General features: G+C 40.7%; 1 protein-coding gene and 1 long non-coding RNA gene across 7 annotated transcripts in view; one reads left to right on the top strand and one right to left on the bottom strand.

Annotated features, from left to right (window-relative positions):
* Window positions 1-24,145, top strand: part of FTO (FTO alpha-ketoglutarate dependent dioxygenase) — a 393,904-nt gene that overhangs the window by 11,498 nt on the left and 358,261 nt on the right. The window lies entirely within an intron of this gene.
* On the bottom strand, window positions 1,138-24,026 carry LOC123579159. Of its 2 annotated transcripts, XR_006702656.1 has the most exons (5): window positions 23,865-24,026; window positions 19,239-19,383; window positions 17,892-18,028; window positions 3,234-3,304; window positions 1,138-1,836 (listed from the first exon to the last, which is right to left on the bottom strand). It is a non-coding gene; the product is annotated as an uncharacterized LOC123579159 (long non-coding RNA). The 2 variants fall into 2 exon arrangements; XR_006702655.1 differs by lacking the exon at window positions 19,239-19,383.

Raw genomic sequence — 24,145 nt, forward strand, 5'->3', positions numbered from 1 at the left:
CGTATCGAGAAAAATGTTGTTATGGCTGATGGCAGAAAAATTACTGCCTCTCCTCTCTTCTAGGATTTATATGGTTTCAGGTCTCACATTAAAGTCCTTAATCTATTTTGAGTTAATCTTTTTTTATGGTATAAGAAAGTTGTCCAATTTCACTTCTCTGCATGTAGCTATCCAGTTTTCTCAACGCCATTTGTTGAAGAGACTTTCCCATTACATATTCTTTCCTCCTTTGTCAAAGATTAGTTGACCCATATACTCATGGGTTTGTTTCTGTGCTTTCTGCTCTGTCCCATTGGTCTATATGTTTATTCTTGTGCCAGTGCCATACTATTTTGATTACTACAGCTTTGTAGTATAACTTGAAATCTGTAATTGTGATGCCTCCGTCTTTGTTTTTCTTTTTCAAAATTGTTTTCACTATTTGGGATTTTTTGTGGCCTCATACAAATTTTAGGATTCCTTGTTCTAGTTCTGTAAAAAATGCCATTGGTTTTTTGACAGGGTATTAGAGCTGTTTTTCAGTCATGGAGTGGAAAGGTGTAGATGTTGAATTCCAAGTTAGTTTCAAAGGTTCCTATGGATAAGATCATCTTTTTAAAAAATACTGAAAATATAACTAGTTAAGATTTATTACTGAGAGGGCTGTACACTTATTAGGAACATGATGATTTTGTTTAAGTAATGTACACTTTTATCAGTGAAGGAACATATCCAGAATAAACTTGCTGTTTCAAATAAAAATCATTAACAAAGTCTTCTGTTTTGGTGGCTATTTTCTTGATATCATTTAATAAGATAAACCTTATACTGTCTAGTGAGTTATAAATATGATAGTGGAATAAAAGGAAGTTTGTGGTTTGTGTATGTGTTCATTGGGTCTTTTTACTTCAGTTTTATTTTATGTTTTTTGCAGTTTGGCATTTTAGTAAGGTTATGGAAAGGTTCTTTTGGTCCCTACCTTCACTATGGACCATCCTGGATTATATTGCCAGTTTATCTGTCGCAGATTTAGGAAACTGAATGTAGAACATTTTTGGTGGTGGCCAATGACCAGCCGACTTAAAAAATTAAAACTTCTCCTGCCATATTCCAGTGTTTGATTCCCATTCCCCCCCCGCCCCCCCCCCCCCCCCCACCACCAAACGTCTCTCTTTATCCTTTGCTTAATCTCTCTTCGAGTGTATGGATCAACCTTTAATCACTATTTAGTAGTTTGGATTGCCTTCTCTAGATAGAAGGGTTAGTTTATTCATGGTTTCCAAAACACTTTAAATATTTTTCCTTGAAAAGTTAACTAGCTAACCCACTGAGTCACATTGAATTCTTGTTACTTTGTATTATCATGTTTGTGTTGGTTTTGAAAACTAAATACGCCATTTGAAAAGTCTTAGACGCTTTAGACAGCTTCTCTGAAGACTGCGTTGGTGTCTTTCTTATTCATCCTTCCTTCTCTGTATTGTACCCAGCAGAGTATCCTGCACATAAGAGACATTTGTAAGTGTCTGTTGAAGATTGAATGGTTGAGAGCCTCCAGTATCTGATACAGGTTACATGTGACCCTTAATAATGATCATATTGGCTCCCCGGCTGCCGATTGGATTCTATTGTGGTTAAGTCTGGCAATACAGGTATTGGCATTTAGACTGTTTGCTTCGAGAAAGTAGAGACCGTGGGTAGTTTTGTTCTTCACCATTGTATCCCTGGCAGTTCACACTGTTCCAGGCACATAGTAAATATCGCATACAGATTTATCAAAAGAATGAGTGAATTCCCCCAAAGCATCACCCGTTATTATTGGTCATTAGGCTTTGCCCTAGTGAGAGCTGAAGCTGGAACCTGAAAGAAAGAATGCAAAATGGTTAAATATGGATTTTAAATTACTTGACACACCATAGGTATAGGTATTAATGTTGAGAAATAGGATTCTTCTCTTCGGCACATGCTTTAGCAACTGCCAACAGTTGTTTTCTAGTGCTCCCTTTAAATTTAAGATGCTAATTTACCCTGGAGGATTGGTGTATTTTGTCGGTGCTAGTTTATTATGGCAGATTTCTTGATAAAGTTACATTTAAATTATGACTTTCTAATCTCTAGAAGACAAGAACTTTATAGTTGAGGTGGTACTTTTGGAACCTTAAAAAAAGGTGCAGTTCAGAGAAGGTAAATTTAGAGTTCTGCTAACCACATTCATGTGACCTTCTGTTATATACTCACTGATTTTGTATTATTTTACAAAACTGTCTCACCAGTTGATTTTCCAGTGGAAGCTGGGAGGAATCTTGGGGATTTTTGGGCCAGGTTAGGAAACGTTTAGGAGATTAAGATTGGCATCGGTAGGAAGTGTCCACACCCTTGGCCTTGGCATCGTGTTTCTCTTGCAAGGCCAGTGCATGTTTGAAAGCTGAACCTTGCATAGGTGCTCTAGGCTCGCATTTTTGTTTGTGCTGTGAGCATCTGCCCTGTTGCCATTATGATCATTTATTTGCTCTGTAGTTTTGGAAATGACCTGCTTGCAAAGGGACCATGCCTTCCTTTATGTTAAAGAACTGCCATATGGATAAATGGCAGTTGAGATCCTTAACAGCTGGTAGAAACGAAGTAGAAAACTCAGTCTGAAGGACCAAATTGTGTTGCAGCTGATCTGAGGGAGAGAGATGTTGCCAGTGCATGAGTGTTTTCATAACCGTTTGTGATCAGAAAATTTGGTGCTCTGATTTCTGCATTAGCCCTAAGTCTGCCCTTTGGCGCCTTCATTTAGTGACTGGATCATTCAAGGCTGAGCCTCAAGGGCCAGCATTTCTCTAATAATCATATAAAATGGGCTGATGTGGCAGCCTTAACTCACTGTTGAATTGGGCATGATTAAAGTCTCAAGGCTGTATTAATATGGATTTTCTGTTTCTGTGCACCGCAGTCCATTATCTCATTGTTTTCCAGTTTGCCATTTTTTGAGAACAGAGATGGAACATTTTGCTGACGATTTTTTTTCTTCCCTGTCAGCGCGAACGTTCTGTTTTTGTTTTGTGTTTGGCTAGAGACTAGCATCAGGCAAATGAATGAAAACATTCCAGTTTATGTGGACTCTAGCCTGTTGTCATGTCAATCTTGTTATTTAGGTAAATAGTTGGCAGTTTTTTGCAGGATCAGCAGCCAATATGCTGCGAGCGGTTTTTGTTTTAGTCACATTATTGACTGGTAACACTATTAATGAGACAATAATTGGCAAATCGTACCGTGGCCGTTGTTCTCATGAAACACGATCCTCGTGTTGGAGGCAGCCAGGCCGAGGAGTTGCCTCTGCAGCCTGGAAGGAGAGGAAAGGATGAGTAGCCAGTGTGCCCAGCTTTTAAATTCATCAGACCCCTGCTGCTTAAATTGCCCCAGCTGTTAATGCTGGAACCATTACTGTAATGGACTCAGCAAATGAAGGAGAACGAAGACACGCACACTTTATTACCAGAGGGGCAATTTTCTCTTCATCTGTAATGGCAGCGGTGCCTCATATTGATCAGACCATCAAGATACTAATCCTCTGTAAAATTACTTGTTATAACTGAAAATGTGTTAATCCAAATCAGTCTGTGTCCTGACTGTCTACTTACTATTGAATACAGACTATCAGATGGTTTATTTTTCATGATTTAAAGCCTCTGCCCCGAAAATGGTTGGCGTTTCCCTCGCAACACTGAGTGCTTAATCTTAGCTGCAGCCCAGGGTTGTCTTTTTGTTTTAAACAGAACATCACCCACTTAATTAAGGAGTGAGTGTCTGTCTTGCTGTCTGAGTTATGCTGGTGTTTTATGTTCCCCTGGATTTATTAAGCGTCTTGTTTTACATTCAGTCTGTGGTTTGTGCTGTAAATAAAAATAGGCCCATCTTGCACATATTAGAAATTTGCAGGTAGCAAATGTCAATAAGTACCAGGGATGTAAGGTGCTTTGATTTATATTTCAGACACCACGTTGTGCTTTGTCGATTGAACCCATAGGCAGGATGCATCCTGGTGTCTTCTGTGTAGCAGATGTGTTTTTGCATCGTTGTCTGAGAAAGTTTATGGTTATTTCTGCATCCTTGGTTCAGTAGATTGCTTTTTAGACAATGAGGCATATCTACTCCCCCTCCTTGTGTTTTGTGAAATGACTATAGCTAGGAATCGTCCTAAGAAGACCTGTTAAAAACTCAGTTTTATCTTCCTTAATATTTAGAATTGTAAGAATTACTCCTTAAAATTTCCATTGTAGTCTCTACCTACATTATATGTTTACCTGTACACAGGCTCAGATGCTCTCCTTGTGGTATTTTTATTCATTCTTCTATATTGTCATTGCTCAGAGCACTTGTATGTATGGCATTCTCTTTAGAGTTCATTCAGAGATACTTAACCAGTACTCTTTGTTGTGCCAAGAATTGTGTTAGAGGCTGGAAATGCAAAGATGAGTAAGATATAATCTTTGCCATGGAGGACCTTGGCTCAGTGAGCAAATGATTACGGTAATTGCAGGATAGCAAGTGGTGAGAGCCTCCTGTGAATGTAGTTCCTGGAAGCGGATACCAGGTATGGGTGCAATAGTAAAATCAGCCTCATCGATTTTTCTTGTGTTACCAAAAGCAGAACTGTGCAGTTTAATCACACTTTAAGACTCGCGGCTGACTGATTCCTAGCTGTTTGATAGAAATCTCGTCTTTTCTCACTTTTACTGCCCCCTGGAGACCGTCAAAGGAAGGATTTCCAAAAATGTTTTGATCAGTGACCACATTTTGGGATATGTATAGTTTCCCACGGAGACTACTTTAAAGGGGATAGTGCTTATTTGATTGTTTATGTTCTGACATATATATTGTAAATCAGTCTTGTTGCTTTATAGTATAGTTTATCAGGAGAGACAGTAGCCTGTTGTGTGTTTCAGAGTATGGATTTTGCACCCAGTCGGCCTTGTTTTCTCCCTAGCTTCTCTACTTACTAGCTGAGCGATCTTGGCCAGCTCACCTCATCTCCTGGAGCCTCAATCTTCAACTGTAAAATGGAGATGATAATAATAGTCTAAGGATGAAATGATTTAATATATAGAAAGTATTTAGAATAGCGTTGGGTAAATATGAGTGTTTTGTAAGCATTAGCTGTGATTAATATTACCATGGATGTGACTTTAGGTAGTGAAATTATTTTTAACATGCGGCTAATGAAAGACAGCTTTGTAAATGTATGACAACAATATGTGGGGCACAGATAATTAAGCATTTCTTATTTAAAACATTATTTTTCCCAATTACATGATAGTTTGTTATATTAGAAAAATTTAAAAATACAAAAAAATACCAAGCAGGAAAAAAAAAAAAGCCTATAATTTTCCAGGGATAACCTCTGTGTTAGTATATTGGTGTATTTGTTAAAATACTATATTTATTCTTATTATGCCTATTATATGCCCAATATATCACTGTGAGCCCAGTTTTATCTACAACATATTTATATAAGATATTTTAAACAAAACATAAAGTGTTTCATCATATGGATTTTCATTATGTACTATTTCATCATACGGAATTTTTTTTCCTGCTATTATAAATTATCTCTCAGTGACCATTCTTGCACATAAATCTTTGTGCAAACCTCTGGTATTTTCCACAAGGTAAATTAAAAAAAGGCAAATTGTCAGGTTAACATTTGTAAAGAGTTTTAGTTTGCACTGTCAGATTGCCCCCCAGAGAGGTGATGCCAGTTTCTACTGTAAGAAACACTGCCTGAGAATACACGTTTGTTATGTCCTCTCCAACCCTGATAATTAGCATAAAGTAAAAATCTATGCCAATTTGGAGGAGGTGAAGTAGGAGCTCATTGTAGAATTAATTTGAATTTTCTTCCCCCCCCATTTGTATTTTCTTAATTACTGAGTATATGGTTGAATTCCCTCTCATCGTGTTTATTGACCAAAAATATATTTCTTTTGTGATTTGCTTGTTTCTATAGCCTTTGTCCATTTTGGTAATGTGTGTTTGTCTTTTCCTGTTGATTTGTAAGACTACTTCGTAAATATTAGGGATATTATTTTTCGTTAGTCAACTGATGGAAATACTTTTCCTAGTTTGTTTGTTGCCTGCCTTCTACTTTTGAATTTTTATTATTCAAAAATTTTTTGTTCTTTATGTATAGGGAAACTTTTCCCACCTAATTATCAGTTGAATTAGTCACTTATATGTCCTGGTATTTTGTGTTTTAATATTAAAAAAAAGTTTTTAAAATCTTTATTTATTTATTAAAAATTTTTTTTAAATGTTTTTATTTATTTTTGAAGGAGAGAGAGACAGAGCATGAGCGGGGGAGGAGCAGAGAGAGAGGGAGACATAGAATCCGAAGTAGGCTCTAGGCTCTAAGCTATCAGCACAGAGCTTGATACGGGGCTTGAACTCATGAACTGTGAGATCATGACCTGAGCCAAAGTTTGACACTTTACCGACTGAGCCACCCAGGCACCCCTAATCTTTATTTATTTTTGAGAGAGAGAGAGGAGCAGGGGAGGAACAGAGAGAGAGGGAGACACAGAATCCAAAGCAGGCTCCAGGCTCCGAGCTGCCAGCACAGAGACTGACGCGGGGCTCGAACTCACGTTTGTGAGATCATGACCTCAGCTGAAGTCGGACCCTCAAACGACTGAGCCACCCAGGCACCCCTATATTTTTATATCATTCTTGTAATGCATCTAGAATTTAGTTGGTGTATGAAGTGGAGTAGCTATCTAACTTTTCCTCCCAGGTGGTTCACCAGTTTCCACCTCGGAATTATGCAAATTAATTGACTGATTTGAATGCTGAAATACTCAGATCTGCTTTTTGTTTGTTTTTATTTTGTTTTATTGATTCTTTTGTTTTGTCTCTTGTTCTTGATACACCATTTTAATTACCAGAGTTTCATGATGCCTTCCAGTTTCTAGCAGTACAAGACCTGCATGACTGTTCTTTGTTTTTAGAAAGTTCTTTGGCTCTTCTTTTATAAGGAGGAGACAACTTAACAATTTTTCCAGATAAACTTAAAAAATCACTTTTTTAAGTCTCTTGGGTACATCATCCCTTTAGTATTTTAATTATTATTGCATTAAATTTATAACTTAACTTGGAAAGAACTGAAATAGGGGCGCCTGGGCGGCTCAGTCAGTTAAGTGTCCAACTTCAGCTCAGGTCATGATCTCATGGTTCATGAGTTCAAGCTCTGCATCAGGCTCCGTGCTGACAGCTCAGAGCCTAGAGCCTGCTTTGGATTTTGTGTCTCCCTCTCTCTCTGCCCCTCCCCTGCTAGCACTCTGTCTCTCTCTCAAAAATAAACATTAAAAAAAAAAAAAAAAAAACGAAAAGAAAGAACTAATTATGGCAAAAAATTTTTCTCATCTGAGTTGCCTGGGTGGCTCAGTCGGTTAGGTGTCTGACTCTTGGTTTCAACACAGGTCATGATCTCGTGGTTAGTGAGTTTGAGCCCTGCATTGGGCTCCACACTGACAGTGTGGAGCCTGTTTGGGATTTTTCCTCTCTCCCTCTCTGTCTGCCCCTCCCCCACTCTCACTCGCTCTCTCGAAGATAAACTTAAAAAAATTTTTTTTTCTCATTCCACCATGTTATTTGTCTTTATATTTATTTAAGCTCTCTTTCATGATCCTCATAAAGTTTTGTAATTTTATTCAATTAAGAACTATTTATTACCTTTTGGGTTTATTACTGTATATTTTACATATTTGATTACTATTTTTGGTTACTATTGCAAATGGGATATTTTTAAATTATATTTTTAGAGTGGTACATGGGAAAGCTTGTTTTATGTGTTGTTTTTGTAATTGGCCACAATATAGAAACATTCTTATTCTAATATTTTTTGTTTGATTTTTTTGGGTTTCTAGGTATATACTAGGCATATAATTTAATCATCTGCAAATAAAATTTGGTCTTTCCCCCTTCAGTAATTATATTCTCCTCCCTTTTTTTTTTTCTTGTGTTATTACTTTGTCTAAAACCTTTGAATAGAGGTGATAGTCATGCTTTTACTACTTATGTTTCAGGATTCTGGTATTGAGTGTAATGGTAATTACTGACAATAATCTTTGATTTTTAGTTTATTTTTTTCTAGGGACTGAGGTTGAATTCATGTTTAATATACATGTGCATATATATATGCATATATATTAAAAATGGCTTTTTTAGTTTTGAGAGAGAGAGAGAGAGAGCAAGCAGGGGAAGGGCAGAGTGGGGCAGGGTGGTGGTGGTGGTGGTGGTGCAGACAGAGGATCCGAAGCTCTGCTGTCAGCACAGATCCTGACTCGCGGCTTGAACTCACGATTCGCGGCTTCAACGTTTATTTATTTTTGGGACAGAGAGAGACAGAGCATGAATGGGGGAGGGGCAGAGAGAGAGGGAGACACAGAATCGGAAACAGGCTCCAGGCTCTGAGCCATCAGCCCAGAGCCTGACGCGGGGCTCGAACTCACGGACCGCGAGATCGTGACCTGGCTGAAGTCGGACGCTCAACCGACTGCGCCACCCAGGCGCCCCACGATTTGCGGCTTCAACTCATGATTCGTGAGATCATGACCTGAGCTGAAGTCAGACGCTTAACCGACTGAGCCACCCAGGTGCCCCTTGTTGAATATATTTTTGATATTTAGACATTTATTTAGATGGTAATGTCTGACTTTCATTGATAGAATGTAACCTGTTAATATAGTTTCTAATATTGGTTTCTTGGCATAAATCCTACTTAGTCACATTATGTCTTAACATACTACTGAATTCAACCTTTTAGTATTTCAATTAGGAAAGCAAGATGGGTCTATAGCAGTGATTACCAAGGAAGCTGGATGGTAGTACCCCCAGGGTATATCAGAATCTTCAGTGAGCCATATTTAATATGCATGTTATAGTCATAATTCAAACCATAGTTAGTAAAATTTAATAAAACTCTTTTGGCTGATCCTCATCAGCAAATGGTAGAGGGAAGATAATTTACTTGTTAAAATGCTGGGAAACATTCCTTTTTGTGCTTTCTTTTGTCAAGTTTTGCTATCATAGATAAGCCTGTGTCATAAAATGATTTGTACCATTTTCCTCTTTCTGTGCTCTAGAGCCTTTTAAAAAACATTGGAATTATTTTTCCCGTGGATGTTTGAACTAAATTACTTGTAAAACTCTTCATGTGATGTTAGGGAAGGTAATTTTTGGATAACTGTACCAATATCTTTTCTAGTTAGTGGGCTATATAGTTTTTTCCTTTTGAGTAAATTTTGGTCATTATCCTTTCTCAGAAATTGAGGTTTCATATTTACTAGCACAGCACTGAACATAACATTCTCCGGCTTATAAGATAGAGTTGTGCAGTTTTATAATAAAAAATTCCATATTTTTTCTTTTTTCTTTTTAATTTTAACTTTATGTATTCATGTAATGTCTTCAAAGCTTGATTCTGTTTGCTTGTGACCTATTTTTTTAAAAACGATCTCTTGAATTTGTTACGCTAATTCATTAATTTTTACCTCAATCTTTATTGTTTCCTTCCTTCAGTTTTGCTTAAACTGCTTTTGTTTTTATTTTACTGAATTCTTGAGATGAATACTTAAGTTCATTTATTTCCTTTTTGTAATATGAAAAGCATTTCAAAATCTTAAAAATAATTTTCTTTTCTGTGTTCCTGTAGCAATTTGTGCATGTTTTTGTAGTGCTTATCACTTAGTATTTCTTAGTTCTACAGACTGTATTTTGGTTCTGTGATGCATGCAGAGTCGTGAGCACAGCACTAAAAATGCTATGTAGATACAAATATGATTTAAAATAGAAGGCTTTTAGTATTCTTGTCTTATCCACTACTCCCCCAGCTCTGTCTCCCAACATAGTATCAAGTTCTTTGGAGGAGAAAGTATTAAAAAATATATGTATATTATATACACACATATATATGTATGCACACGTCCTCTGAAATATGTAACACAACTTTGTTGACAGATATACAGTAAATATTTACTGATTGTTTTCTGAGACTTAATTTTCATAATGCTCATTATCGAGAGAGCCTAAAGTACACTGAGACCTAGGAGCCCTTCACCCACCTATAGAATTTCTAGTTTACTAGGATAAAAAAAAGCTTGTAGTTTATGTGGGGTGTCCTAGACTGCCACATCACCACACAGTTAGTGAAATGGATGTGCATTGCTGGAGGATGTAAATGTTGTGGTTCAATTGCATTTCCTCCGCAGAAGAATGCTAGAGACATTATTATGCTCTTTTCCCAAAACAAAGACTAAAAAGCTAGTGTAATTTATATAAACTGATAATAAATTATAAAATTGATAAAAATTCTTTTCCATTTTTATAGGTCTTAGAGCAGCCCTTTAAAAAAAGTATTTATTATTTGTTTTGAGAGAGAGAAAGAGAGAGAGAGAGAGAGAGAGACTGTGTGCACATGTGCGTGCACACATGCACCAGTGGGTGAGGGGTAGAGAATCCCAAGAAGGCTCTCTGTGCTGTCAGTGCAGAGCTGGACGCGGGGCTCAAACCTGAGATTGTGACCTGAGCCAAAATCAAGAGTCGGATGCTTAACCGACTGAGCCATCCAGGTGCTGCACAGCTTTTTTAAAAAAATCCTTATTTGGAGGAAAAATAAATATGTAGTTATTCCTTCCCTTTCAGTTATAGTTACATTACAATTCCATTGCTTCTCTAGCACTGAGATTTATTTTTATTTTTAACATGTTTTGTTTATTGCTATATAGGGGTGTGGTATTGTATCGTGGTCCGTTAAGATTTCCCATGGTTTTTTTTTTTGGAAAATGAATGCCATCTGATAAGTCAGTCCTAGATTAACAGGTTTATTTTATTTTATTTTATTTTATTTATTTAATTTTATTATTTTTTTTAAATTATTTTTTATTTTTTATTATTTTTTAGCAGGTTGATTTTAAATTGCTAAATGTGGGGCTCCTGGGTGGCTCAGTCTGTTAAGCGTCCGACTTCATCTCAGGTCATAATCTCATGGTGTGGGTCCAAGCCCCGCTTCGGGCTTAGTGCTGACAGCTCAGAGCCTGGAGCCTGGTTCGGATTCTCTCTCTCTCCCTGCCCTCCCCCACTCGTGCTCTGTCTCTCTCTCTCTCAAAAATGAATAAATGTTAAAAAAGATTAAAAAAATAAATTGCTAAATGCCACACAAATGCTGAGTGATCGTTGTTTTCTGTGTAATTACTAAATATTTTTTTAGAATAATATTCGTTGAAGGGCTTTACATAATCCCTGACATTTCAGTGTTGTGGTTTCTAGTAGAGCATGCCCCCCACCCCCATTTTTTAGCAGTTCATTGCTAGCAGGGAAAAAGGAGGTATAACTTTTTGAAAACAAAAATACCCTTTAGGCTATTTTTAAAGATTCCTGCGAGACTTTATGTCTCAGATAATTGATGGTAAATTTTGTTTGGTTGTTTTTAATCTCAAACTGTGGGGATTTACAAAGCAAGTTTCATCTCCGCGAAATGAAAACTAATTCGATGATACTGTATAAGATCTACCAATCCCTGAGGAATTGCCTCAAGTTCTCCCTCTTTCATGAAGCTTTTGAGGATTATTTCTTTCATCTCTTTCCTGCTGACCTTATTTCCTATGTCAGAATGTATGGTAACAACAGTAAGTTTGCATATGGTACAATACCGTGCATCTTGACATTTGGTCATAATAGGTATCGCATCTTATTATTGCTCACATCTAGTGGTGTTTCCTGTAATTCTCTTTTCCCTAGAGAGATTATAAGCTCCCTCTGGCCAAGAGCCATGTTACAAATTTGTTTTATGTATCGAGTAAGGTGCTAAAGATCTGGTTGCCTCTCACTGTTTCCGGTGAAATGGAATTGTGTATAAACCGAAAGTTGAGCTTTTTGTTTGTTCGTTACACTTGATAGCACATTTATTTGTCCTCGGTTCTCTATTTGTTCTCCATCCACAACAGAAAATGCTTTATTTAGAAATGTTTTGTGTAAAGCCATATGACGAATAGATCTCAGGAAACTGGATTTGTGGACCATAGGAAAATCTTAGATGTTGGTGGCCCTTTGCCTATCGCTGTGGTTTTTAAAAGCGCTGTATCTGAATCGCCTGTGTGTGTCCCGATTCATTTTGCCGTTTCATCCACTGCTGTTCCTCCTGTTTTTATTTAAGACTATAAAGTTACTTTAGTGTAACTGCTGCTGTCACCTTTGCCCTTAGCTAATCAAATAGTTTACCTTGAGGGAAGCATTTATCTCCCACTTTCATTATTATTATTTTTGTAGCTGTAAAGATATATATTTTATGTCTGCAGAAGGCTGTAACAGTGAAACGAGGTATTGATCTGCTGTATTTAGCAATTTCTTTCCACCTTGCCATCAATAGCATGTCAGCATCTGTCTGTACCGTGGTTGACCTCACAAATAGCTCTTTATGCTCCCATTGGATTCAAATGATAGAGTATGCTGAAAACTTAATCAATGAATGATTATAAAGTTTTTAGTATTATTTCATGACCCGGAGGCAACCGGTACTCCTTGCACTGAACAGTTCCGTGTACAATGAATATGGTAAAATGAGTGTGTCTGGCTTTTGTTCGGCCGAGAGCAGGGCACCTGCTTGGGTTAGCTGGTACTTCTGAACTGATGATCTCAAAGCACTTAGGCACTTCGCCGCAGCATCTCGCCTTGCGGAATCGGACACAGAGAAGAGCAGTCCCTCCATTTGGCTTTGTTCCCCACCCTCCACCACCATGAGCATGCAGCAATATTTCTACACTCCAACAGTAAGCATCAGGCCTTTTGGCTTCATTTACAGAAGAAAGGTAAACAAAATTAGTTGCTATGTCACTATATCACTGAGGGCCTGATAAAAAGCCGCATGTTAAGAGGAGGGAGAATTATTGTCGTCTCCGTCTAATGGTCTAATGGGACTTTCTGGAACAACTACCAGGCCCAGTTGTTGAGACCACGTTCTGCATCCCAACTCCCACTGTGGGAATTCTGTTCATCTCCACTGATCTGTGGAACACTGAAATAGCAGGAGTCATTGATTTGACTGAAATCACATTTGACTGAATGTAGCAACATTTTTTTTTTTTTTGAATCTTGCTGAATGTATATACATGTGGGAGAACCTTTTAGATAGTGAAATTTGGGATAAATGGGGAAAGTGGAGCACAGTGGTTGTCCTCCTGATCTCTCCAGGATATGTGGCCAATGTTTCTCTCCAAGAAAATGCTATTCTGGTGCGTTCCCCTTACGTATCCACCGAGTAGAAAGTTTGACAAGGGGTATTGAGTATTCATGTATCAATTCATTCCTCAGACATTTATTGAGTATCTACCGTGTCCTGGGTTGGAGAGACTGGATATGAGGGTTGGCTCTTCTTTTTGAATGTTCATGAAAAACTGTCCTGCTCTACCTCGAAATGAACGTGCCCACCCGCCTTATTCCTACCAACTGCCGTTATCTCGTTCCCCCTGCCTCCAGGATATTTTGAAGAGGGGAAACGAAGGATGGATTATATGACCACAGGTCGATGTCCAGCCAACTTCTCCTTCTCTTGTCATCTGCATGAAAGGATCAAGTGGGGACCCCTTCATGCAGAGTCACACAGCAGGAAGGCCTGAGGAGGGAATTTAGCCGAGCTCTCGGATCTGAGGGTGACAGAACAGATTTAGGCACCACACCCTCTTTTTCTTCCAGTATAATAAGTCGAGCATTGGACTTAGCCATGCAAAATTTTTCTTGGGATCTGCCGCTCCTAAATTCTTGGTTTCCTCTTGTTACCCCTTATGAGTCTGGGACTAATTAATCAGCTAGCCTGTTTTTTGAAGCCATTTAAGTTTTCGTTCTGTGTTATCCCGTAGGAATATGAATGGCATTAGTAGATTCTAGGGGTGTCTAAAAGGAGTACATTCTTTTATTTGTCCTGTATTGGTTCACATTAAGCTTTGATGTTTGCAAGCCAGGTCTAAAATAAAAGGATTTGGGGAAGAAGTGCCTGTCTCTGAATTCAATCTTTGTGATTTCGTGGGCCATATATGCCTGAATATGAAGTAAAGAATTTTCCCCCTAAAATTATCCCTCAGGAAAGAGACGTCATTTCATATTCACATTCTTACCAAGTCTCTTACATTGCAGAATGCTCACTTAGCTATTTTGTTTTGAACAGTGTTATTTAAGTAGTTGTCCCAATAGTATGTGAATCAGTACTTGCGGCTTGTGAGGTTTTTCTTGATCAGAACTACGTATAGTAATCTGGGTTTATACACCGTAATTTCTGGTTTTGCTTGGGAATGGCAGGTTGATGCGTGCTCATACATTACCTAAAATAACTTGCGTTTGGTTTTCTCAATCTCTGTGTCAGAAACTAGCTGTGTTCTTTCTTATTGCTAGAGCATAGGGCAATTAGTTGACCTCAGCCTGTACAGGCTTTAATGATGGGGTGTTCTGGCTTTGTTCCTTATAGTTGATAGGTTATCTCCTCTCCCCAGGCTTACTTAAGGAAGAGTGGGTGATAGTGATCAGGGCTTAAAGAGTGACTTTAGTGCTATAGTTGGTATAGACCAACACCTTTATAGAAGGCTCATTTTCAAGTTCATTCCGCTAAAGGCTGTCTCTGATGAGGGCCACTTATGGCTCTATTTGTGGATAGAAATCCTATTGTTGGTGAAAAGGGTATAAGAAGACCTGTCCAACTTAATTCTTAATCCTAGCCGGTCACTTTTAGTGACAATCATAGGCTTCTAAATAAGATGAGACATTTCTTTTTACTCAATAAAGATGAAATCTCTTTGTTAATATATATTAACACACACATCTGAGTGGGATCATGTCATTCCATTACAGAAAAAACAAGAAGATTTCAAAGTTAGAATTATGGAAGGATGTATTTCTGTCACATGTAAACTGAATAATCTGTGAGTGATATTCTCATAAAAAATTATAAAATGCATTGATAAATTACCGCATACTTAAAATTCTCTTGCTTTCATTAAATAAAATTCCGCACATATAGTTATAGTCTTATGCTCTCCTGGTTATATGGTAATAAGATGAAATCATTCCTTTTTAAGGTTATTTTCTTTTGTACACAATTTGTGAACTTTCCTAGAAAACTGTCATCTGGGTTCTTCTGTGCCATGTGGCATTATATACTTTATTAGAAACTCCCTGAAGAATAAATTAATTTTGTGTTTTCTTTCCTTTTTTTAGGATCTGAGATTGTGTATGTGTCTGAGGCTACGAATGTGTCGAAAAGCATAGCCTGCTTAAAACCATGGCTGAGGAGTTATGCTTAACTGTATACTTTGCATGCATTTGTGATTTGAAATAGGAAAAAAAGTCAAATCGGAGACAGCTTGAATGGCATGCTGTCAGTTTGGCGCTTCATGAATTGGCGATGGTCTCATTTAGGACCTTCAGATGTGTCTCTGCCTGGACAGAATGAGAGCGTTTTGCATGTTCTGGAGGAGACAGCCACTCCTTGCTGCTTCACAATAGGCAGTGGTGCATGACAGTTGCCCTTCATCGCTGGCTTCTTGGAGCTTAACCTCTGACCCTCCACTTAGTCGCTGTGCAGCAGTTGGAGCAGGTTGGAGATGTTGGTGAATGACGGGCATTGGCCTGCAACGTGCTTGTCATTATTGGACTGTCAAAAGGAGCCTGCCATTGGTTTCCATCAAGGTTTGAAACCTCTGTGCAGCAGTCCATATTACTTAACTTCCAAGGCTGTCAGCAGCATGATCAAATGTGCATAAAAAAATCAGAGTGCTGAATATATCCTCAATCAGAAGATAGGAAGTTTTCCCTCTTCTTTCCTTTCTCTCTCTCTCTCTTGCTCTCGCTCTCTCGCTCTCTCTTTTCATTTTCCTTTTGGTTAAATTTATTCAGATGGCTTCCACAGGGCCAAGAGGTTGAATCTGTTGCCACGGTGAAAAAAGTGCACTCTTGTCTCCTGTGGTCTGAGTTTCAGATAGCACAGTGCAGATCTGAGCACCTCTGCCAGTTAAACTCAGTCTTGTCTCGCATATTCTGTCAGCTTCCGGCCATTGGTTTAAGGGACTAGACGCGAGCCCGGTGGTACCTGGGGTTAGCTGACAGGATGAAACGTTTATTCTGGTCTTTGTGGGATGTTGCAAAGGGATGGGGAGGTCCGTTGATGCGAGTTGTGAGGCGTGAATTGAAATTTCAAATAAAGAATGAAGGGGGCATAGCGCAGCGGTGGATGGTGATTATCTCATTTAAGACTTTTTTCTTTTGGTCCTCCTCATGGTAAAGAAAGTCCGACACAGTGAGTGTAATTGGCCGGGACTAAGTCTTAGAGACTTCAGAGGTCAGTCTCAAGGCAGTACGTTTCCTAGATACAGAACATGATGGCAGTGGAAGCCATCTTTTCTCATAAATTTGAAACCCTGAATTAAAAAGCATCCCAACGTGGAGAAGGATGAGGGAAAGCTTAATAGTATTCTTAAAGTATATGAAAAGTTCTGGTCACTAACTCTGGTTTGCTTCGACTGTTGTGTAGTGGATGGGGCGCCCGGAGACTTGAATTTTCGTTTTGCTTCTGCCATTTTCCAACTTGTGCCACCTTGGGTGAGTCAGCGAACACCCAGCGTCAGTGTCTTCAGATTATGTTCGCACTCGGAACACCCAAGAAAGGAGACCCTGCTTGAAAAGTTGCTCCAGGACCTCCCCTGCTACCCCTTGATTTCTCTTTTGTCTTTTTTTTTTTTTTTTTAAGTGGGAAGGATTTATTAATGACTTCTCACGGTGCCATCCTTGGCCAGATGAAATATTCTAGAACTCAAAACAGTCAGTCTTGGCGTCTCTCATCTTCCCTCCCTGCCCCCCGCCCCACCCAGTATACTGATGTCAGTTCGGTAACATGACATTTTAGTCAGGTACTCAAACCACAAACCTGAGGGGCCTGCCTGCCTTCTCCCTCCCTCCTTCCTTCCTTCTCTTCCAGACAAGTGTCGAGCCCTCACTCAACAAATATTTTTTGAGCCCTTCCTGTGTGCCAGGCCCTGTCCTAAGTTGCCGAATCCGGCCATGAACCAGGCAGGCAGCCCCTGTCTTCATGGAGCTCCAGTGCTCCAGGGAGAGACAGAAAATAAACAAGTAAACACGGGTCTACTGTTGGTGGTTCTAAATGCTCTGAGGAGGAGTGAAGCAGAGTAGGAGGGCAGGCGTCCCCTGGGTTGTCAGCGCAGAGCTCTCAGGGGAGGATTCTTTCCAGCAGACAGGACGGACTGAGGGAAGGAGCGAGAGGGCGCTGGGAAGACTTGAGGAGAGGCTTCCAGAAGAAGGAGGGCAGCGCTTCTCCCTCCCGCGCCTCGTCCGGTTGGTTCCCACGCCCTGGCCCCCGTCCCCACGTCTTCCCTTCTCTCATCTCTTCATCTTGGCGCCAGCCCTGTGTTCGGGCCCTTTGGATTTCCTTAGGCTCTCGGCCTGCTGTTTCCCTCCCGTCAGGTTGTACCTTGCCACCTTGCAAGGTGTGAAGTGGCCGTGTCACTCCGCTGTTCACAATTTCTCAGAGATTTACTCCTGGCTGTGTGTTAAAATTCCGACCCCTGGGCTTGCCAGATGAGGTTCCTCTTGTTTCAGTGTCATTTATTATCTGCGGCCGACCCTTGCCCCCACCCTCTCATCTCCGCCACCTCACGCCTGGTCCTCCTGCTGTGACCGGGGGGCCGCTTCCCTGAGGACGCCAGCCTCAGTGCCTTTCCAGCTGTCCTTCTGTCCTCAGACCCCTCTCTTCCCATCTCAGGGGCACCCAGAGAGGGAGAAAATGACAGCGTTTGCAAGCCATTTCCGCAAATGCCTCTTCCTCTGAGACTCCTGTGCTTTTCCCGTCCTCAGTGTTTTAGACACTTCTTAGCTTTTACCTCACTATACCTTTTTATCTGTTCGCTTGACTGGTTGGCGAGGGCCTCGAAGACAAGGTCCGTGCTTCTATTCATCTGTTGTAGTCTTAGTATCTGGCACCGAGTAGACAGTACATCGTCGCCTGTTGTGGCGTAGTCTGTGGAAATATTTAGAGACACAATTTATCATGGAGTTGGACTTTCATGAGAGCAGGCATAGACCTTTGGAAGAGCTCTTGAAAGTCTTCCATTATTTCTAGTGGGACTTCCTCCCATAGGCCCACCTTAAGTCACCAACGTCATGGTCAAGGGAAAAGGAGGGTGGAGCATGAGCACGTTAGAAAATACAAGTATTATACTGACTTCCCAGTAATTACGGTAATGCCAGGATATAGTGTCTCCCAGCAAGTTAGCCTCAGATAAACTTTTATGTTGCCTTTCTTAGGATACAACATGCTATGTGTCTTCTGCCCAGGAAGGTGGTACTAAATTTAGTATTCCAGTTCAGTAAGTAAATTTTGTAATTTGTCTATCAATCCATTTATATTGATATTTTCTAGATAGTACTATATAGAGTTGTCACCGTTTTTTTATTTTTATTTTTATTTTTATTTTTATTTTTATAATTTTGTTATATTAGAAGCATTGTAGGGGGCGCCTGGGTGGCTCAGTCAGTTAAGCGTCCGACTTCAGCTCAGGTCACAATCTCGCGGTCCGTGGGTTCGAGCCCCGCGTCAAACTCTGGGCTGGCGGCTCGGAGCCTGGAGCCTGCTTCCGATTCTGTGTCTCCCTCTCTCACTGCCCCTCCCCCATTCATGCTCTCTCTCCGTCTCAAAAATAAATAAACGTTAAAAACAAAAATTAAAAAAAAAAAAAAGAAGCATTGTAGGGCCAAAGCACAGGAGATGCCATCATGTCTGTACTAACTTACTTAACAGTCCCCTTTTGTTGACCATTTAGCTTATTTCATTTATTTATTTATTTTAGTTGATTTATTTTGAGAGAGAGAGAAAGCATGCACAGCAAGGGAGGGGCAGACAGAGAGAGAGAGAGCGACAGAGAAAGAGAGAGAGAGAGAGAGAGAGAGAGAGAATCCCAAGCAGGCTCTGCACTGACAGCACAGAGCCCGGCGCGGGTCTTGATTCCACAAACTGTGAAATTGTGACCTGAGCCGGAACGAAGAGTTGGGCGCTTCACTGACTGAGGCATCTTTATTAGCATAAATAATGCTGTGTTTAAGTTTGTTCAGACATCCTGACGTGCACTTTTTAGGAAATTTTTTTACGAGTAAATTCCTAGAAAGAGAACATAAGGTCAAAAGACAGAACGATTTTTTTTAAGGCACTTTGATGCATATTGCCAAATTACCTTTTGGAAAAGGTGTGTAAATCTTTGTCAGGGTAGGTTGTAGAAAGTATCCGGTCTTTTGGTGTGTTTCTTAGATTATCTGCAAGTGAATTTGGGATCTCACTGGGGACTTTACATGTCAGAGGTGATCCTGAGGAACTAATGGCTGTCAAGAGCAGAAGAAAGGAGAGAGAATGAGAGAAAGAAGAATAAAATCTCAGGTTTTGCCCTTGAAACGGCAGTATGGCTGGTAGGGTCTGGTGCAGTGATTTGCACACGCGCTTGGGACCTGGGCACCACATGGGCTCTGCTGCGGGAGCTGGGCGCCTGAGAAGAGCTTGGCCCCTTTTGTGTACTTTATATGCGTATACCTTTGGGCAAGAGTTCTTTCAAGTTAATTATTTAAATCTTGAAAAGTTTGAAAGCTACTGATTAACGGGTCTCTTAGTTTGCTAGGACTGTTTTTCAGACTCGTGGTTTACCATGGATCTTGCTCCTGCCTCTGCTGGGTTTGTTTGTTTTTTTCTTTTAATTTAATTTTTTATTTTTTAAAATTTACATCCAAATTAGTTAGCATATAGTGAAGCAATGATTTCAGGAGTAGATTTTCAGGAGTAGATTCCTTAATGCCCCTTACCCATTTAGCCCGTCCCCCCTCCCACACCCTCTCCAGCAACCCTCTGTTTGTCCTCCATATTTAAGAGTCTCTTCTGTTTTGTCCCCCTCCCTGTTTTCATGTTATTTTTGCTTCCCTTCCCTTATGTTCATCTGTTTTGTGTCTTAAAGTCCTCATATGAGTGAAGTCATATGATATTTGTCTTTCTCTGACTAATTTCGCTTAGCATAATACCCTCCAGTTCCATCCACGTAGTTGCAAATGGCAAGATTTCCTTCTTTTTGATTGCCGAGCAATACTCCATTGTATATATATACCACATCTTCTTTATCCGTTCATCCGTCGATGGACACTTGGGCTCCTTCCATACTTAGGCTATTGTTGATAGTGCTGCTATAAACCTGGGGGTTCATGTGTCCCTTCGAAACAGCACACCCGTATCCCGTGGATAAATGCCTAGTAGTGTAATTGCTGGGTCACAGGGTAGTTCCATTTTTAGTTTTTTGAGGAACCTCCATCCTGTTACCCAGAGTGGCTGCACCAGCTTTCATCCCATGCCTCTGCTGGTTTTTTGAGAAGTCAGGGTCCTCATTCGTCGTTGCCTTCGTAAGGGAACTGTCTTCCTTGCCCAGAGGAGAGCGGAGTGATCGCCAGAGTTAGGCGCCTCCGCTATCCCTGCGGCACTTTACAACTACCCTGTTACCTGCTTGAGGTGTGTGCGGTTAAGGCACTGTGGCATCAGATCACTTTCCAGCTCCAGCTGTGGTGCAGGAACTGTGAAGTATCTGTTTTAGGCCGGGTACAGGCTCAGGCACCTTAAGGGCAGCCGCTTCTTATCTCGCTTTTATTAGCATTGGTGTCAACATGCTCTAAAACCCGATGAGCTGCTCTCCTTTCTGATAAAAAGAAAATGACCTGCCTGGCATGGATGGAGAGAGAGGTGCCTCAGGCAGATTACATTGTCACCTCTCATAATATAACAGCACGCGTTAAAACACACACACACACACACACACACAGCCACTAGATTTCTGTTTACCCATGGAAGTGTTTGACATTTTTGGCTCCTGATGAAATGCGCTGGGTGCAGAGGAAGGAATGAATGAGTAAGGGGAAAAAGGAGTCTGGCTTCTTAAGAGAGATTTTGAAGACACAAAGGGACTTAAATCGCAACCCTGGAACCGTCTGTTGGCAGAACCCTAAGACCTGAAACCCTAGAGGAAGCTCCTTTTTCAGGCTGTTTTTTATCCTAACCTATGTTTATTTAGAGCCAAGATCTCTAACATGGTTTGGCTGACTTCTCTACAGGTGAACAAAACATAGGGCTACCTGTAGAGTTTAGAGTCTCTGAGGAGATGCCAGCCTGGAAAATTAGAGAGGTAATTACCCGCCCCTCAGCAAAGTAGGATTTTCTTCTCAGTTAAATATATTTACTTACATGCGTTTAAGGACAGAGTCTGAGTACTCTTGGAAGAAGTTGTAGGCATTTTGAGATGTTTGGGGTAATTTAAGTCTTTTTTTTTTTTTAGACAGCAATTGTGTGGTTTAACCTGTCATCTTGAAATATAAATTATATAGGGGTTGCATAAAAAAAGCTGCCTGTGACACTTCTAGGTGCCTCAGAAAAAGTTTGAGTTTGTCTCATGTCTGTTATGGCAACACTGAGTTGTTACACAGAACATCGTGTAAGGATGTTCTCTACAATTTTAAATGACAAAATGTGACTTCTTTAGCCAGAATCGAAGTATTTTATGTTAATGGAAAACTGATTGGCGAGAAGGTAGAACACACATAACAATAACAATAAAACAACAAAAGCCGGTTCTACAAATTGCAAGTAGTTTTGGAGATTTGTTTAACTTCATCATTTGAGTCAACTCATGACAAACCATTTTTCAAAAAGCGTACGGAATGGAACCAATACTTAAAAAGCATTTCTCAGTGTAGTATTGTCGAATCTTAAGAGTGACGTTCCTTGTCTGACCTTTCTTTCTCCTTAACATATGAAATTTTGCAGTTGTTAACATAATTTGCAAGTGATAAAAAAGCTGGATATTACCACACCTTCAGTTTCTGGATTCTTGTCTATTATTTAGGTTTCTTATGAATAAGAGGTTTAATCTCTTATTTCTTAAAGGAAGTAATCTGTATTTCTCACTCTGGCTATTCTGCCCTGCAATGTTATGTATGACCCCTTGGTACAAAATTTGAGAGGAACAGAAACTCTCTGGTGATGTAGGGACTCTTTAATATTTCCAAAACGACAGGTGTCTTCTCCCAGAATAGAAAGAGTGTTGTGTTCACTTGATTGCAAATCCCCGCTGTCTACAATTCTGGTTGGGTGGCTGAATCACATTAGAGTGGGTGTGCGTTAAAGCGTTTCATGCATTTTGCTCAGTGTGAGTTTGAAAAACCCTCCTACATGTAACAATTCCCATTTAACAGTGGGTTTAAACGTGACTTTTCTCACGTCGTTAGCTGCCCGGAAGAAGGAAGTTCTTCCGGAACAGTGGCTTAATAATTATAGCCCAGGACACTGGTACCTTCAAGTTTTCTGCTATGCCATCTTTAGCACGTGGGCCTTTTGGTCATTGGCGGGTGATCACGAGATGGTGGGAATGGTGCCAGACGCCATGTGCTCATAGAGCGGTGTTTAAGGCAGGAGGAAGAGGGTGGGAGGATGCAATATTATGATTTGTAAGAAAAACATATTCTTGGTTTTCACCCCGTACTCTTGGCTCACAGCTCCCCAGATTCTTCAGATTTCCTAAGTCGGGAGAGAGTGTCAACGTATCTTTTGTAATGTTAATGACGTGACCTTTGGAAAGCACCAAAAGATGGGACTGATTGTGAGTGGGGTGAGCCTATGGTCAGAGGGTTGGAACTTCCATTCGCAGCTCCCCCCGCTGACCAGGAAGGGCAGGGGCTAGAGATGGACTTCCATCAACAGTGACCCATTGTTTCATCAGTTATGCCTGTGTATTGAAGGCTCCATAAAACCCCGATTCAGAGAGCTTCAGGTTGGGGAGCATCTGGGGATTGGGGAGAGTGGTGTGCCTGGAGGGAGGGTGGAGGCTCCGGCCCCTTTCCCCCTACTGTGCCCTACGCGTCTCTTCCATTTGGCTGTTCCTGAGTTCCATCCTTTTATAATAAACCAGGAATCTAGTAGGTAAACTGTTTCCGGGTTCTCTGAGCCATTCTAGCAAATTAACTGAACCTGAGGAGGAGGTCGTGGGAACCTCTGCTTTATAGCCCGTTGGTCAGAAGTACAGCTAACCCCTGGACTTGTGGCTGGTGTCTCAAGCCCAAGGAAGTTGTTCGAAGCCTCTGATCTGTAGCCGGTTGGTCAGAAACACAGGCAGTAATAACCTGGCCTTGTGACTGGCATCTCAACTGGAGTGGCCAGTCTTGCAGGACCGAACCCTTAACCCGTGGGATCTGAACTTCTCTCTAGGTAGTGTCAGAATTGAGATGAATTCTCGGGCACCCTGTTGGTATCTGGAAAATTACTTGGTGCTCTGTGGGAGACCCCCCCCACCCCCACCCCAGTAGGAATTGGTACTGGAACCAAAAGAGAAGATAAGAGGGAGTTTTGTATTAGGAGACTCTTTCCCCCAGGCCTCCTAGCAGACTCCTCATTATGTCCTGATGGCCAGGCCTGGATTACTTGGCCATTCCTGGTTGCAAGGCAGGCTGGGAAATGTAGTATTTGGCAAAAGGGAATGAGATTTCTATGTGTTACAGGCTCAATGTTTGTGTCCCCTCACATTTGTATATTGAGTCCTAACCCCCAATGTGATGGTATTTGGAGATGGGGTTTGGGGGAGGTAGTTAGGGTTAGATGGAGTCATGAGGTTGGGGCCCTCGAGCCGAGATTAGTGCCCTTAAAAGACATCAGAGTGCTCGCTCAGTCTGCCTGTCTCTTTCTCTCCCTCTTCCTTTCTCCCTCCACAAATACAGAGGTCTTGTGAGCATGCAGTGAGACAGGGCTGGCTAGAAGCCAAGAGAAGAAGCCTCAGAACGAAACCTACCTTATCAGCACCTTGATCTTGGCCTTCCCAGCCTTCACGCCTCCGAGAAATAAGTTTCTGTTATGCCATCCAGGCTGTATTTTATTATGACAGTCTGTGCTAAGATGCCATGGCTGGCTTCTTCCTTAGAAGAAGGCATATTCCTTAGAATTGTGTTCATTGCTGCCCTGTTCGTAGGAGAAGGAAGAGCTGGTGAGTAGGTAGCCAGTGGTTTCTGCCACGTTCGATTAATGCACGACTGGAAAGGGGACTTTTATCTCCTATCCCAGGATGACCAAGGA

The sequence above is a fragment of the Leopardus geoffroyi genome, chromosome E2, assembly GCF_018350155.1.
Source record: "Leopardus geoffroyi isolate Oge1 chromosome E2, O.geoffroyi_Oge1_pat1.0, whole genome shotgun sequence".
NCBI lineage: Eukaryota > Metazoa > Chordata > Mammalia > Carnivora > Felidae > Leopardus > Leopardus geoffroyi.